The following is a 13,508-nucleotide window of genomic DNA, read 5'->3' on the forward strand; positions in this document are numbered from 1 at the left end:
CTGGTTGTCAATTCCTTGACTAAAATTTTAATATAAGTAAGAAATAAACGCAATAATTTGGCGCAAATATTAACCTCGATACGATTTTCGTTTCAGAAGAAATCGAGAACATAATTTTGATTCCATAATTTATTAATTATAATTAAAAGTCCAAAATGGCACCAAAGGTAATATGAAATGTTATTTAAAAATTAAAAAAAAAAAAAATTATTTTACAATAAAAACTTCTTGTGTTATTCTTTTTTTAAATTTGGGTGCCAATAATTGTGACAACAACTCAAACATTGGCACAACAATAATTTCAAATGGATATGTTCATAACTCTTAAAATACAATATTTTTTTAGTTTTTGTTGCACCATTTTATTTTTAACATTGGTATTAATTATATTTAAGTCATTACTAATAGTAAGTTTGTGAGTTACTTTGAGTTCTATAATTTCTTTTTCAGTCTAAAATACAAAAATCAAGCAAGTCTAAGAGACAAGTTAAAAGAAAGCAGTATGACAATAGTAGCATGCAGAGAGCGATAGACTCAGTTAAAAAATCGGATATGTCTATCAAATCAGCTGCTAAAATGTATAATATTCCTCGCAGTACTTTACAAACAAAACTATCTGGTTCAAGTAGCCTTATGTGTAGGCCGGGACCAGCACCTACATTTGCCACTGTACATAGAAGAAGCATGTGAAAACTTATTAATAATAATTTCAGAAATATTATTAATACGTGAAAACTTATTAATAATAATTTCAGAAATATTACATAAAAGCTCACATCCTGCTATATTTAAAATGGAATCCCTTCCAGAACTTGGGCTTACAGATATCTAAACAGGCACCCTGACTTGAAGTCTAAAACATCAGAGCATCACTCTTTAGGTAGGTCCAGTGTCACCAAAGAGTCCCTATTGGCATGGTATAGCAACTTTAAAAAATTCATTGAAGATAAGGAATTAAGTCATGTGATTCAGTCACCAGAACGTATTTTTAATTTAGACGAAACGGCTTTTTATCTAAACTCAAACAGAGGCAAATTCATTGGTAGAAAGAATGAATGTCTGCAACAGGTTTGCAATACTAGTGAAAAAGAAAATGCCACAGTTGCAATCAATTTTTTGGCTGCAGGAGAAATGGCTCCTCCTATGGTAATTTTAAAGAGGCAGAAACTATCTTAAAGTCTTCAGCAATGTGTTCCACTTGGAATGATAGTTCAGAGAAGCTTTAGTGGATGGATGAAGGGGGAAACTTTCCTGTATTATTTAAATGAGTTTAAAAGGTATTTGGTTGGTAAAGGCTTGCTTAATATAAAAGACAATAATCAAAAAATTATACTTTTTGTTGATGGTCATTCCAGTCACCTGAGCTATAGTGCATCTAAGTATTGTGAAGAGACACGAATTGTACTATACTGCTTGTACCCAAATGCTACCCACGTGCAGCAACCTGCTGATGTTGGCATTATGAACTCACTTCAAGGTTATTGGGCACGTGAAGTGCAGGTTTACAGAATGAGCCACACCGGAGCTGCCATTACAAGTGAAAAATTTCCTGCTATGGCAATGAAAGCTATTATTCAAATAACTGCTCCAGTTATGAAAAAAGCATTTGAGTGCTGTGGTTTATACCCATTTAACCCTGATAGAATTAATTTAAACAATCTACTTTCAACTTATCAACAAGCTCCACAGCCTGTTTTCACATATGATGTGGGTAAAAAACTGGCATTAGAAGGGCTAGAGAAAAACTTGTTAGAAGCTGAACTAAAGCAGTTTAAAATTTGGAACAAAGACACTACAAGCTGTTCACAACACTGGTTTAGGTTATATGAAATATGGAAAGACATGCTTGCAGAAGTAAGACTACCAGCAAAAACTTCTTATAGCTCAGCTATTCTTATATTATTAAACTTCTTTGCTATTTTAGTTTCATTTAGATAAAGTATTGAAGATAACTGGATGTATCAAGCGAACAGTTAAGTGATTTTTTTTTTCAAGCAACTTCACCAGTCTGAAAACAACATTAATGAAACTGGTGCACAAGGTAAAATTATTATAATTTTTATTATGAGGTTATAAAAAGAAATATAGAGATTACATTTTCTGTCATTACAGAGAGTTCTATAAACTCAGAGTAGAATTCATGTGTTTCTATCAATTCTACTAGCTTGGATAATAGCTTAATAGGTAAGCCAACAAAAAGATAAATTATATAAAAAAACAATTCATTTACTTTTTTATATATTTTTAAAATATATTTTCTGATTAATACTTCAAAGATTTTGGGTCAGATATAGATGAAGTTTCTGATAATATAATATATAATATACTTGTAGTTATTTTACAAACAAAAAATAAAATTAAAAACTAAAAAAATATTTGATCCTTAGGTTCTCTAGCTCTGGATTAAAACTGATGCCAATAATTGAGTCGCGCGTGCCAATAATTGAGTCAAAGTGCCAATAACTTGGGACATCGTATCAACTTACTTTTAATGTTAATATCTTCAAGGTTTTTTGCGCTAATGTGGAATTAATTTTGTTATGTCTTTTATAAGGTATTTATCTAATATTGTGCAAAATTTGAAATAATTTCATTCACTGGTACGATTTTTGTACAGAAATTAGTATTAAAAATAGCGTTAAGGTGCCAATAACTGTGACACTACCATAGCTACTTTTTCCAGTAAGATGCTTATTTTCCGGAATTCAAACTTCTAGTTCAAAAAAAATATAATAAAATTACCGTGGTGTGACCTTCCGTGGTATGTAAATTTTAATTATTAATAAAATTTGTCGATTTACGTCGTATTTATGGCAAAAGACATTGCACGATGTCAGAACAACGTTGGTAAGACAACGTCGTTTTGACGTCGTTATCGCGATGTTATAACAACGTTGGAATAAGTCGGTTGACATCGCCGATGAAAACCCAATGTGAAAGCAACACCTTTTTAACTAGCAGCCATTTTAACAGCTGTCAAGTGATTTATGTTAAGTTTGGTTTGACATTTCAGCATGAATATTTTGACGCCTGAACGACGCTTCCAAACTGCGCAAATTTATTTTGAAAATAATAGTTTTGTTCGAAGTACCTCCATTTTATGGTCAGCATAATCGTCCATCAGGGCTATGATTTTGATTAACTATCGAAAGTTTTCGCGCCACGTTTACTCTAAATGATAATGCACAGCAATGTTGTACAGTGTGCACAAAAGTAAAATATGTACCAGAAAAAAATCAGCGCGGACATTATAAAGGATATTAATTTAACTATTGTATTTCGATATTTAATGTTATATATATTTTGAAAGTACATATGTTAATATTATCAAATTTCACTTAAGAAAGTTTGTAAAGTTTTGTACGTGAGAACACACGCACTTTGCGTTTTACACTCGACATTAATATTTCCACAGTCTTCGGCTGAACTTTATTGGTAGCTCTGATCCATTTATTTTTGAAGTCTTTATTGCTTTTGGCTTCTTTTACATTCAACCTTAGTTTTCTTTTGACAAGAGCCCAATATCTTTCAATAGGACGTAGTTCAGGACAATTTGGTGGATTGCAGTGTTTTTCAACAAATTTTTTTTATGTTCTCTAAACCAGTTTAAAGTTGTCCCATAGTAGTGATAATATGCTAAATCGGGCCTAAAAAGCGGATTGACCTTTCTTTTGATTATACCAGTGTTCTTAAACCGTTTCACAACGCTCTGCACTGCTCTCAACGCAATCTGCAGCTCTTTAGAAATTGTTTTGTTTGATGCAGGATTTTCAACGAGAAAATACAAAATTTCTTTCTTTACGCTTCTTATCTTGATTTGATGACATTTCAACTAAAACTAACTGTTTTAACGACAGAGTTGTTTAAATCTTGAATAACTTTAATAAAATGACATTTTAAAACAGTTAGCTATTTAAAATGATGTTCGGTTTCCGTAAACACCACATCAGAACATGCACAGATATTTTCTGGTAATGTCTTGGTTGTTGCTGCTGCAGAACGGAGAATTGAGGAAGAGCCGAATTACACTCTATGGAAATCCACTTGATGGAAAATTTACGGAAAGATTTTGGTTTGCGTGCCTAAAAAATCCAACTCGTGAAAGAATTTAAGCCACATAATTACCTAGCGAGGCGTTGATCCCAATTTTCAGAACCGAGGTTTGTTTTGCGATAAAACTCATTTTTGGTTGAATTGCTACGTCAACAAATGAAACTACGGTATTTGAAGTGAAGATTATCCTTAAGAGTATATTAAGACACCGTTACATCCAGAAAAACTGACTGTTTCGTGTGCTTTATGGGCTGGTGGAATGATTAGTCCGTACTACTTCAAAAACAATGCTGGCTAGAACGTTACTGTCAATGGTGACCTTTAAAGAGCCATGATTACTGATTTTTCATTCCTCAATTTAACAACTATGATATCGAGGAGCTGCGGTTTTAACTAAACATGCCACACAGCTTGTGTTACAATTGACTTATTGAAGTAAATGTTCAGTAACCGCTTAGCTTCACGTTTCGGACCTGTGAATTGTTCTCCAAGATTGTGTGATTTAACACCGCTAAAATGTTTTCTTTGGGGATATGTGAAGTCGCCAGCCTACGCCGGTAACCTGTAGCGATTGACCACTTGGAGAACAATATACGCCGCTTTGTTAACGATTTACGGCTACAAATGTCGGAAAAAGTCTCCAAAACTTGGACCTCAAGATAAGACTTGTCAGAGCCAGCTATGACGGTCGTAAGCCAGAAATCATATTTAAGTTATAAAACCGAAAGATTATCTTTTGAATAAAGTAAATTTGATGTCCATTTAAAAAAATCGCCTTTGTTTTACTCCATTTCAAAGTTTTATAGCTTTAAAAAAAAACACCCTTTAAATATGATAAACGAAAAAAATCCAATAGAAAAAAATCTTTGGAGTTGAATTTTTTTCACCTTACTGAGAGATCATTTTGTACTGCCACTCTATAGGATCACAAGCTTTAAGTCTCTTTTTTTTCAATGATTCTTTTTTCACAGCACTACCAGATAATCCACATATTAGTTGATTAAGTTTATGGTCACTTACAAATGTTTATTTATGTAAATCATGATTATTTATCAATAAGGAAAGTTTAAGGTCAGCTACAAATGAATTTTTGGTTTTACAGAGAGTACCAACGCCAATTTGGTTTACGTTAATTATCCGGAAAGAAAACAATTTTTAATTCTGTTGAAGGGTTCGAAAAATGGAGGAAACATAATCCAAAAATAGACCAAGTCAAAAACTAGAGCAGAACATATATAGTATACAACTATAAAACTAACTATATTGTCCATAATATTTCCATCAGTAATTATTTTTCTTTTATTATTGAAGAATATATTACTGATTGTTGTTTATGAGATTTATCTCAAGTTTTTGGTGATCAGAACAAAGGATATTTTCTTTGAATAAAAATGTTTTTAACATAAACTGAGCAATTGTTCTTAATGGCAAATTGGTGTTGTTCATTACATCAAAAATAAAGTCTAAAGTTGCAAAAGCATCACATGTATAATTACCCAGATTGGTAGATGGTATAATCAATCCTCCACTAGATAAAATTTCAATATATTGTTTATCTGGAGAATCATATTCATCTACTCCAATCATTAGTTCATTACAGCATTTCCCAAATCTTTTTGAAATTTTCTTTGCAATATAACCTGCAATATGAAAGGCAACTTCTCTGCTATCTTCTGACAAAGACAACTTATTTAAAGAAGTGCGCTGAAGTTTTTCCAAAACATTTTTTAAAATATTTTTTTGATCGTTAGTCTTTTTGAAATCACTATTGCGAAAGTCAATGCTTTCTTTAACTAAACTTTTAAATGTGATAATTCGCTCCGAACACAAAATACCTTTTAAGCTCACCAAAAACCTGCCACCACTCATCTGCCTGTACTGTCCAAACCTTCTCTCTATTGGATCACTTTGAAATCTTGCAGTCATGACAAATTCATAACCATCGTTTAAAATATCTTCAATTAAAGAAGCATGACAATTAAGTGTTTGTTTAAAAGCTGAACAAGTTTGAGTAGACATAACAAATTCCTCACAGTTCAAGATTTTTTGTTTTTCCCAATTATCAATCCATAATGGCATTGCTCGTAAAATTCTGGTTTTTTATCATGCAAGATAGCAGCATTTTCTAAATAGTTATTAAAACAAAACTGGTTTTAACTATTAGAAATAAACCACCATTTATTAAACAATCGTAAAAAGCCAACAGCATCCTCACGCAAAGGAAAGTATGATTTAAACCAGCTATTGTACTTTCATTAAACAAGTCAAGAGCTACTTGAATATTTTGTTTATATTTTCCTGGGTGTAGCAGTAAAGTCTGCCTCAAGTTCGGTCATAATGAGAAACATTTTCAGTCAAAACAGTAAGGTTAGCATCAAACATGTCAAAGTTGGCTTCGGCTAAGATAACTTTTTTCGGATTTCCAGGTTTTTTCTGTTGTTTTCTAAAACTTGTGATCAGTTCACTCTTTTAATTGATTTTAATTTAAACTTATCCGCCTTTAAAATTTAATTTTATGAATAGTCTTACCGTCGAAGATACAGTATTGGACAAAACATTTGCAACCAAATAATGCTAATTTAGTTTCTTTATATAAAAGTGCTGAATTTTTTCAACTTAGAGAAATAACTATGTATCTGTTTAGAGACAAAGTTCTTCAAGTTTTATCACAAAGTTCATTATTTCTACACGAAAATTAATAAATCAATCAAAAGTATTAAAAAAAGTTGATTTCCTTCTGGACAAAACAAGTGCAACTCGACAAAATGTTCACCAAGCTGTATTTCGCTATCAATATTTCGTGGCGAATCCTTTGTTGTCGATCACAGCCTTGCGTCTTCGAGGCATAGATTCAATCAGGTGATCATTGAAACTTTGTGGAATCGCTGCCCAGGCCTTTTGGATTTGTTCAAACAGTTGATTCTTATTACGAACATCTTCACGATTAATTCTGCGGTTGACGATCTCCCACAGGTTCTCGATAGGGTTGAGATCCGGAGATTGAGGCGGCCAATCCATCACCAACAGGTGGTTGTCTTGAAACAACTGCTTGACTACTTTTGCAGTGTGTTTCGGATTGTTGTCTTGCTGAAAAACCCATTTTATTGGCATATTCCATTCAGCATGAGGTGACATAACATCTTTCAGGATATTTTTATACATGAAACGGTCCATTATTTCATCGTTTCGATGTATTGGACCTAGACCGTTAGCAGAAAAACACCCCCAGACCATTAAATTGCCTCCACCATGCATCACGGTCTTATGGCAGTAACGTAAATCGAGGCGTTTTCCGGACGGTCGACGTACACGGCAAATCCCATTGCTCCCAATGATGTTAAACTTCGATTCATCACTGAACTGGACAGTTCGCCATTTCTGCACATTCCAGTCAATATGAGATGTAGCAAACAGGAGTCTTTTCTTCTGGTTTTTTAGTGAAATCAGCGGTTTCTTTGCAGGGCGTCGAGAAAACAATCCGGCTTCAACAACACGTCGTCTGATCGTTCGGTCCGATGCAGGCAGCTTTAATTGCTTTTTTATTTCGACTGATGACAGGGATCCTTCTTGACGGATCTGACGATCATAGAATCCTCTCTAGAAGTGGTGGAACGCGGTCTTCCACCTTTGTTATCTGCTGCCAACTTCCCCGTAGAACGATATTTGGAACATAGTCTTGATACGGTCCATTTTTTCACGCGATATTTATCACAAATACTTTTTTGTGACATTCCACTTACGTAATCGTCAATAATTTTCTTTCTTTGTTCCAATCCAAGACTGTCGGGAGCCATTTTTATAGATATTTCTGGATGATATTTCTGGATGCTACTGGATGCTTCCAGATGCTTCTTCTGGAAACTTCTGGAAGCTTCTGCATGCTTCTGGAAACTTCTGGATACTTCCTTTAATTATTAAAAAACTTCCGTGACGTTGACACGGACCAGACTTAAGAAAATGAAACAAACCAAAAAAGCTGCACTTGTTTTATCCGCTGCAAAATGGCACTTGTCAACGAAATTCTGCCTGTATGCTGTCACCTGTCAGCTGATTGCTCATGTCATGGCATTCTATGACTCCAGACTCCTGAACTGTTTACTGTGGTAGTATTGTTCGTTTCATTTTTAAGACATGTAAAATTAGGAACACTTTTTAGCATTAGGACATGTTCTAGAATAAATTTGCGCGGACATTATAAAGGATATTTATTTAACTATTGTATTTCAATATTGAATCTTATATATATTTTGAAAGTATATATATTAATATTATTAAATTTCACTTAAGAAAGTTTGTGAAGTTTTGTACGTGAGAACGCACGCACTTTGCGTTTTACACTCGATATCAGCTTTTCCACAGTCTTCGGCTGGACTTTCTTGGTAGCTCTCTTGAGGCATTCTTTTATGCATATTTTGGTGTTAATTGTTCCCGTAGTCACAAAACAAGAGCTTCTTTCACCACATTCACAAATTGCTTGCCAAACTAAGAATTTTTTAGCGAATTTTTGCATTCCAATGCATCTATATTTGGAATTCAGTGTCTTGCGATTAATTGCTGAATAATATTGGTGTCCTGGAAGAGATCGGAAATATGCAGCACAATAAGTTTCGTCATCAATAATCAAACAAGATTTTTTAGCACATAATTTTTTATAGAGCAGCTTTGAACATCGAATGATGTTCAAAGCTGCTCTATAAAAAATTTTCTTGCTTTTCTTCACGACAAGGAACTTTTTTCTTTTTATAAGATTTATAACCACAATTTTTCTTTACTCTTTGTATAGTGGAAGCACTTGTCTTAAATTTATTCGCTAATGTTCGAACAAAAATCTCCGGTTTTCTGTCTTAGGCATCTTTTACCTTTTTACCAAGATCTCGTTTAACAAAACATTTTTTTCTTCCACTTCCTGATTTCCTTATGATTGTACCAGTGTCCTTAAATCGTTTTACAACGCTCTGCACTGTTCTCAAAGCAATCTGCAGCTCTTTAGAAATTGTTTTGTTTAATACACCAGGATTTTCAACGAGAAAATGCAAAAATTTTTTCTCTCTTCTTATCTTGATTTGATGACATTTCAATTAAACCTAATTGTTTTAATAACAGAGTTGGTTAAATTTTGAACAACATTAATACAATCACATTTTAAAACAATTAGCTATTTTAAATGATGCACGGTTTCTGTAAACACCACATCAGAACACGCGCAGATTTTTTCTGGTACATGTTTTTTTCGATGTTGGTTGCAAGTGTTTTGTCCAATACTGTATATAGTTAGTCTCAAACGACTTTCAAAGTTAGCCGAAGCTTTATGATGGAATCCAGCTTAAAGTTACTATTTCACCATTAAATCATAGAAGCAATAACAATAACCATATTCAATTTAACAGCTACTTTCTTCATAATTACTGATGTAGTTACTTTTTTGTTGAAATGGAATTATTTCGAAGTTTATCAAATTGAAATATTTTTCGCCGAAAGACACCGAAACATTTAAAGCTTAGTTTATTTTAGGGAGCTAAAAAATGTATTGTAATAGTATTATCGGTCAGACTGGTTCGCTATTTCATGAAGTTAACCACATATAGGAGCCTCACCGAATTAACCGCATTCATCGCTCTGAATCAATGCGGTGCGCCGCCATTTACAAATCATTATAAAACACCCATTAAACTTTCGATAAAGCACTTTTAAAGAGGAATTAAAAAGAGATTAGAAAGCTGAACAGATTTTAAAGGTGTGTTTTGGCCTGCTTTAGTCTTTTTTTTTTCACTAACAAAAACAAACCCAAAAATTCTATAAATATATATTCGGACTGGCCAAAATCAAAAGTATTTGAAAAGTACCGCTGGCTGCAAGAAAAATTGTTTCTTAACATATAAAAACTATTATTTAAAAAAAAAAAAACTTGTTATAGGATGGTTCTGAGTACTGCCGAAGTTGCTTTAAAAAGTCGCGTTTTTATGCTAAAACATCCCCCAAAAAAGATATCAAAGGCGAAGATAAAGCAGTGAGAGGGGGGTAAGGAACATTTTGTATCAATTCCAAATGTTCAAAATCCATCTTTTATAACGAAAAATATGTTTTACTTTTATAATGTAAATTAATTATTACATATAATCAAGTTTCCTTCCGTTGCGGTGTTGTGATAATGGAAAAAAAAGTTAATCTTTATATTGAAACATGTCAGAGAATAATTGCTTCTTATTCAAATTACCAACAAGTTTTCTATGAGTTTCAACCATTCCAAAATTTCGTTTCGTACTGCTTCATCCTAAAATTAACCAGACATTTTAAATATAAAATGTAATAGAATTTTTCAATATGTTTTATAAACATCTTTATTTTACCTTTGTAAGGATCTGAAGATAATCCGAGCATAACTTGATTTATCGCTCAACAGTATCGTTGGTAACCTTGACTGTTTTAATGAAAAATTTCATCTTCAAATAGTTTTAATCCTCCTTCCATTCTGAAGGAGGAAGTTTGTGCCATTTTCCATTATCGTTCAAATTATGAAACAGCAAGCAAGATTGTTTCCCAATATATGACAAAAGCTCTGAGTTCATTTGAATGGATGGAAGAGTAGGTTTTCCAGAATTGATAGCCAGTGGCTTTCCCACATCTTTCAACTTTAATTCATTTAGAAAAGAGACTGAAGACCGACACCTCCACAGTTAGATACCAAGAGTGTCTGTTAAGAACTTCTCGAGCTGCGACAGAGAAGCCTGAGATCTTTCCCAGAGCTCCTAGATCTTTGTATAACTGAATATCATTAACTGGTGCATCAGCACCCTTTGTTGCTTCTAGCCAAGCTTTAACGTGCAGACCTGTGTTGAAAGTCGAAGAAATCTTTCCCGGCAAACATAAGACGTCTTAAGACCGTCTTATTCAGGTCTTTAAATGGTCTTGTCTTCGATTGACGTCTTCAAGATGTCTTTAAGACGTCTTTTAAAAGACTGTATGGTCGTGAAACATTGCGCGTCTTCGTAAGACGTCTTCAAGACGTCTTTTAAAAGACTGTTGCGTCGTGTAAAATTGCGCGTCTTCGTAAGACGTCTTCAAGACGTCTTTTAAAAGACTGTATCTTAGTGAAAAATCGCTCGTCTTCGTAAGACGCCTTAGAGACGTCTTTTAAAAGACTGTATCGTAGTGAAAAATCGCTCGTCTTCGTATGACGCCTTAAAGACGTCTTTATTTTTCGAATAATTCTACCAAACAAAAAGACGTCTTTTAGTCGTCTTAAACACGTTTTTAAAAAGACTTTCGGCGTGAATAAACTTAGTGTCTTTTAAAGATGTGAAATTTTTCATAAAAAGTTTTATCTCGACCAATATTAATTCTCTAAATCATTATTCTAGAAAAAGGTTTTATATAGGTATCATTATGGAAACTGAAAATAGAATGAAGAGTCGTCGCTTGAATAAAAGAATGTTGAATTTTATAATGACATTTGAAGATGAAGATATTAATGATAGTACATCGAATTTGAATCCTGATTTTAATGCTTCTCAGGCTGAGCCTGAAAATCCTTGTAAAGCCCTAAATAATGTTTTTAAAGAAGAAAACAATAAGTCTTTGAGTTGTAATTATGAGAATTTTGAATGTTGTAATGCAGCAACACTTTTGACAACAGAAACATTATCAGAAGATTTAGCAATGTGGTCTTCGAAAAGCAAAATTTCTCAAAACCAATTAAACGAGCTTTTGAGTATTCTTAAAAAACATGGTCATTCAGAGTTACCAAAAGATGCAAGAACGCTTTTAAAACCCTCTAAAGTTATTACAGTAGATAGGAAGTGTGGTGGAACTTATGCTTACTTTACTATTGCTGATGGCATAAATAATTTTTTGAATTTGAAAAATGATTCTCAATGTACTGGGTTATCTATTACTATTAATGTTGATGGGCTACCTCTTTTCAAATCTTCTAATCTTCAATTATGGCCAATACTTGGTCTTATAGAGAACTATATTTTTATCATTGCACTTTTCTGTGGTGATGGTAAACCAGACTGCTTGGATGGTTTTCTTAATGATTTTCTCAAAGAATCTTTATTGTTAAGTGGTGAAGGTTTATACTATAATGATAAAAAAATTGATGTTACACTTAAAGCATTCATATGTGATGCACTTTCTCGCTCTTTTCTTAAATGTATACAAAGTCATAAAGGATATTACTCTTGTGAACGATGCCAAGTTAAAGGATTTTATAAAGAGCATAGAGTGGTTTATATTGATAACAACGCATCAACTCCAAGATTAACTGAAGAGTTTAATTCCTTTTTGTACACTGATCATCAGAAATCTCTTACTCCTTTAGCTCAACTTAAAATATCTTGTGTTTCTGATTTTATTTTGGATTACATGCACATGGTTTGTCTTGGTGTAGTAAGACGTATACTTACTTTTTAAAAGTCTGGTCCAAAACATTGTAGACTTTCAAATGGCCAAATAAAAAAAATATCTGATAATCTATTAAGCTTATGTGGTATGATGCCATCTGAATTTGCTTGACAACCACGTTCCCTTTTAGAGTTAGATCAGTGGAAAGCAACAGAGTTCAGACAATTTATCTTATACACTGGTCCCTTAGTTTTAAAGGGTGTTGTTAGCAAAGAAATTTATAATCATTTTCTAACATTGCATGTTGCAATGGTAATTCTCTTAAATGAAGACAGTGAATTTAGGAAACATTATCTTGCTTTTGCTAGAGAACTCATTAATTATTTTGTTATCAACTCAAAACATTTATATACAAATTCATTCTGTGTTTACAATGTTCACTGTTTACTTCATATTTGTGATGATGTTGTTAAATTTGATTGTTCACTAAATGACATATCTTGTTTTCCCTTCGAAAATTATATGCAGACATTAAAGAAAGCAGTAAAAAACTCAAAGAGTCCTGTTTTTCAAATAGCCAAGCAATATCAAAGTATAAAATCTATGTTAAATACAAAATCTCGAAAACTAAAAGTTTCAGTGAAGCTGAATAATTCATGTTTTTAAATAGGAGAAAATCAATTTTGTTTTGTTGATGAGAAATTATCATCTGGATTTTTTAAGTGTAGAATATTTAGACTTGATTTACAAAATGATTTATATACACAACCTACCCAGTAAACATCGAACAGTTGGTAAGTAGTTGGCCCGATCCTAATAACCAACTATTAGCTACAGTTGGGCCAACAGTCGGCTATTTAGTTGGTACCGTGAAAAAAACGTAACGCTTTTACCAACACTTAGCCAACTGTTTTTAAACAATTGGTTGCCATTAACGGCCCAACAATAATAAAACAGTTGGCTAACAATTGGTACCATTACCGGCCCAACTATATGATTTTTTTTCGCGATTTTTTAAATTCGCTTTTGTGCTTAAATTGAAAGTGCAAAAGTTATAAATCATGTTTTGAAGATTGCTTAATAACCAAGTATAACTTAGCTTTTTAATATTT

The 13,508-nt window shown here is 32.9% G+C and overlaps 1 long non-coding RNA gene and 2 pseudogenes across 1 annotated transcript; all 3 read left to right on the forward strand.

Moving 5' to 3' along the window:
• Positions 1-73: 73 nt before the first annotated feature.
• Positions 74-690, forward strand: LOC149886588 (uncharacterized). Its single transcript, XR_016453640.1, has 2 exons — positions 74-167; positions 451-690. It is a non-coding gene; the product is annotated as an uncharacterized LOC149886588 (long non-coding RNA).
• A 441-nt stretch (positions 691-1,131) lies between these two features.
• Positions 1,132-2,368, forward strand: LOC145195211 (uncharacterized; annotated as a pseudogene).
• An 8,870-nt stretch (positions 2,369-11,238) lies between these two features.
• On the forward strand, positions 11,239-13,157 carry LOC149886589 (uncharacterized; annotated as a pseudogene).
• The last annotated feature ends 351 nt before the right edge of the window (positions 13,158-13,508 follow it).

The sequence above is a fragment of the Hydra viridissima genome, unplaced genomic scaffold (genome assembly GCF_058129835.1).
Source record: "Hydra viridissima isolate aposymbiotic clone 2 unplaced genomic scaffold, HvirCarnegie_v1 scaffold_6, whole genome shotgun sequence".
Taxonomy (NCBI): Eukaryota; Metazoa; Cnidaria; class Hydrozoa; order Anthoathecata; family Hydridae; genus Hydra; species Hydra viridissima.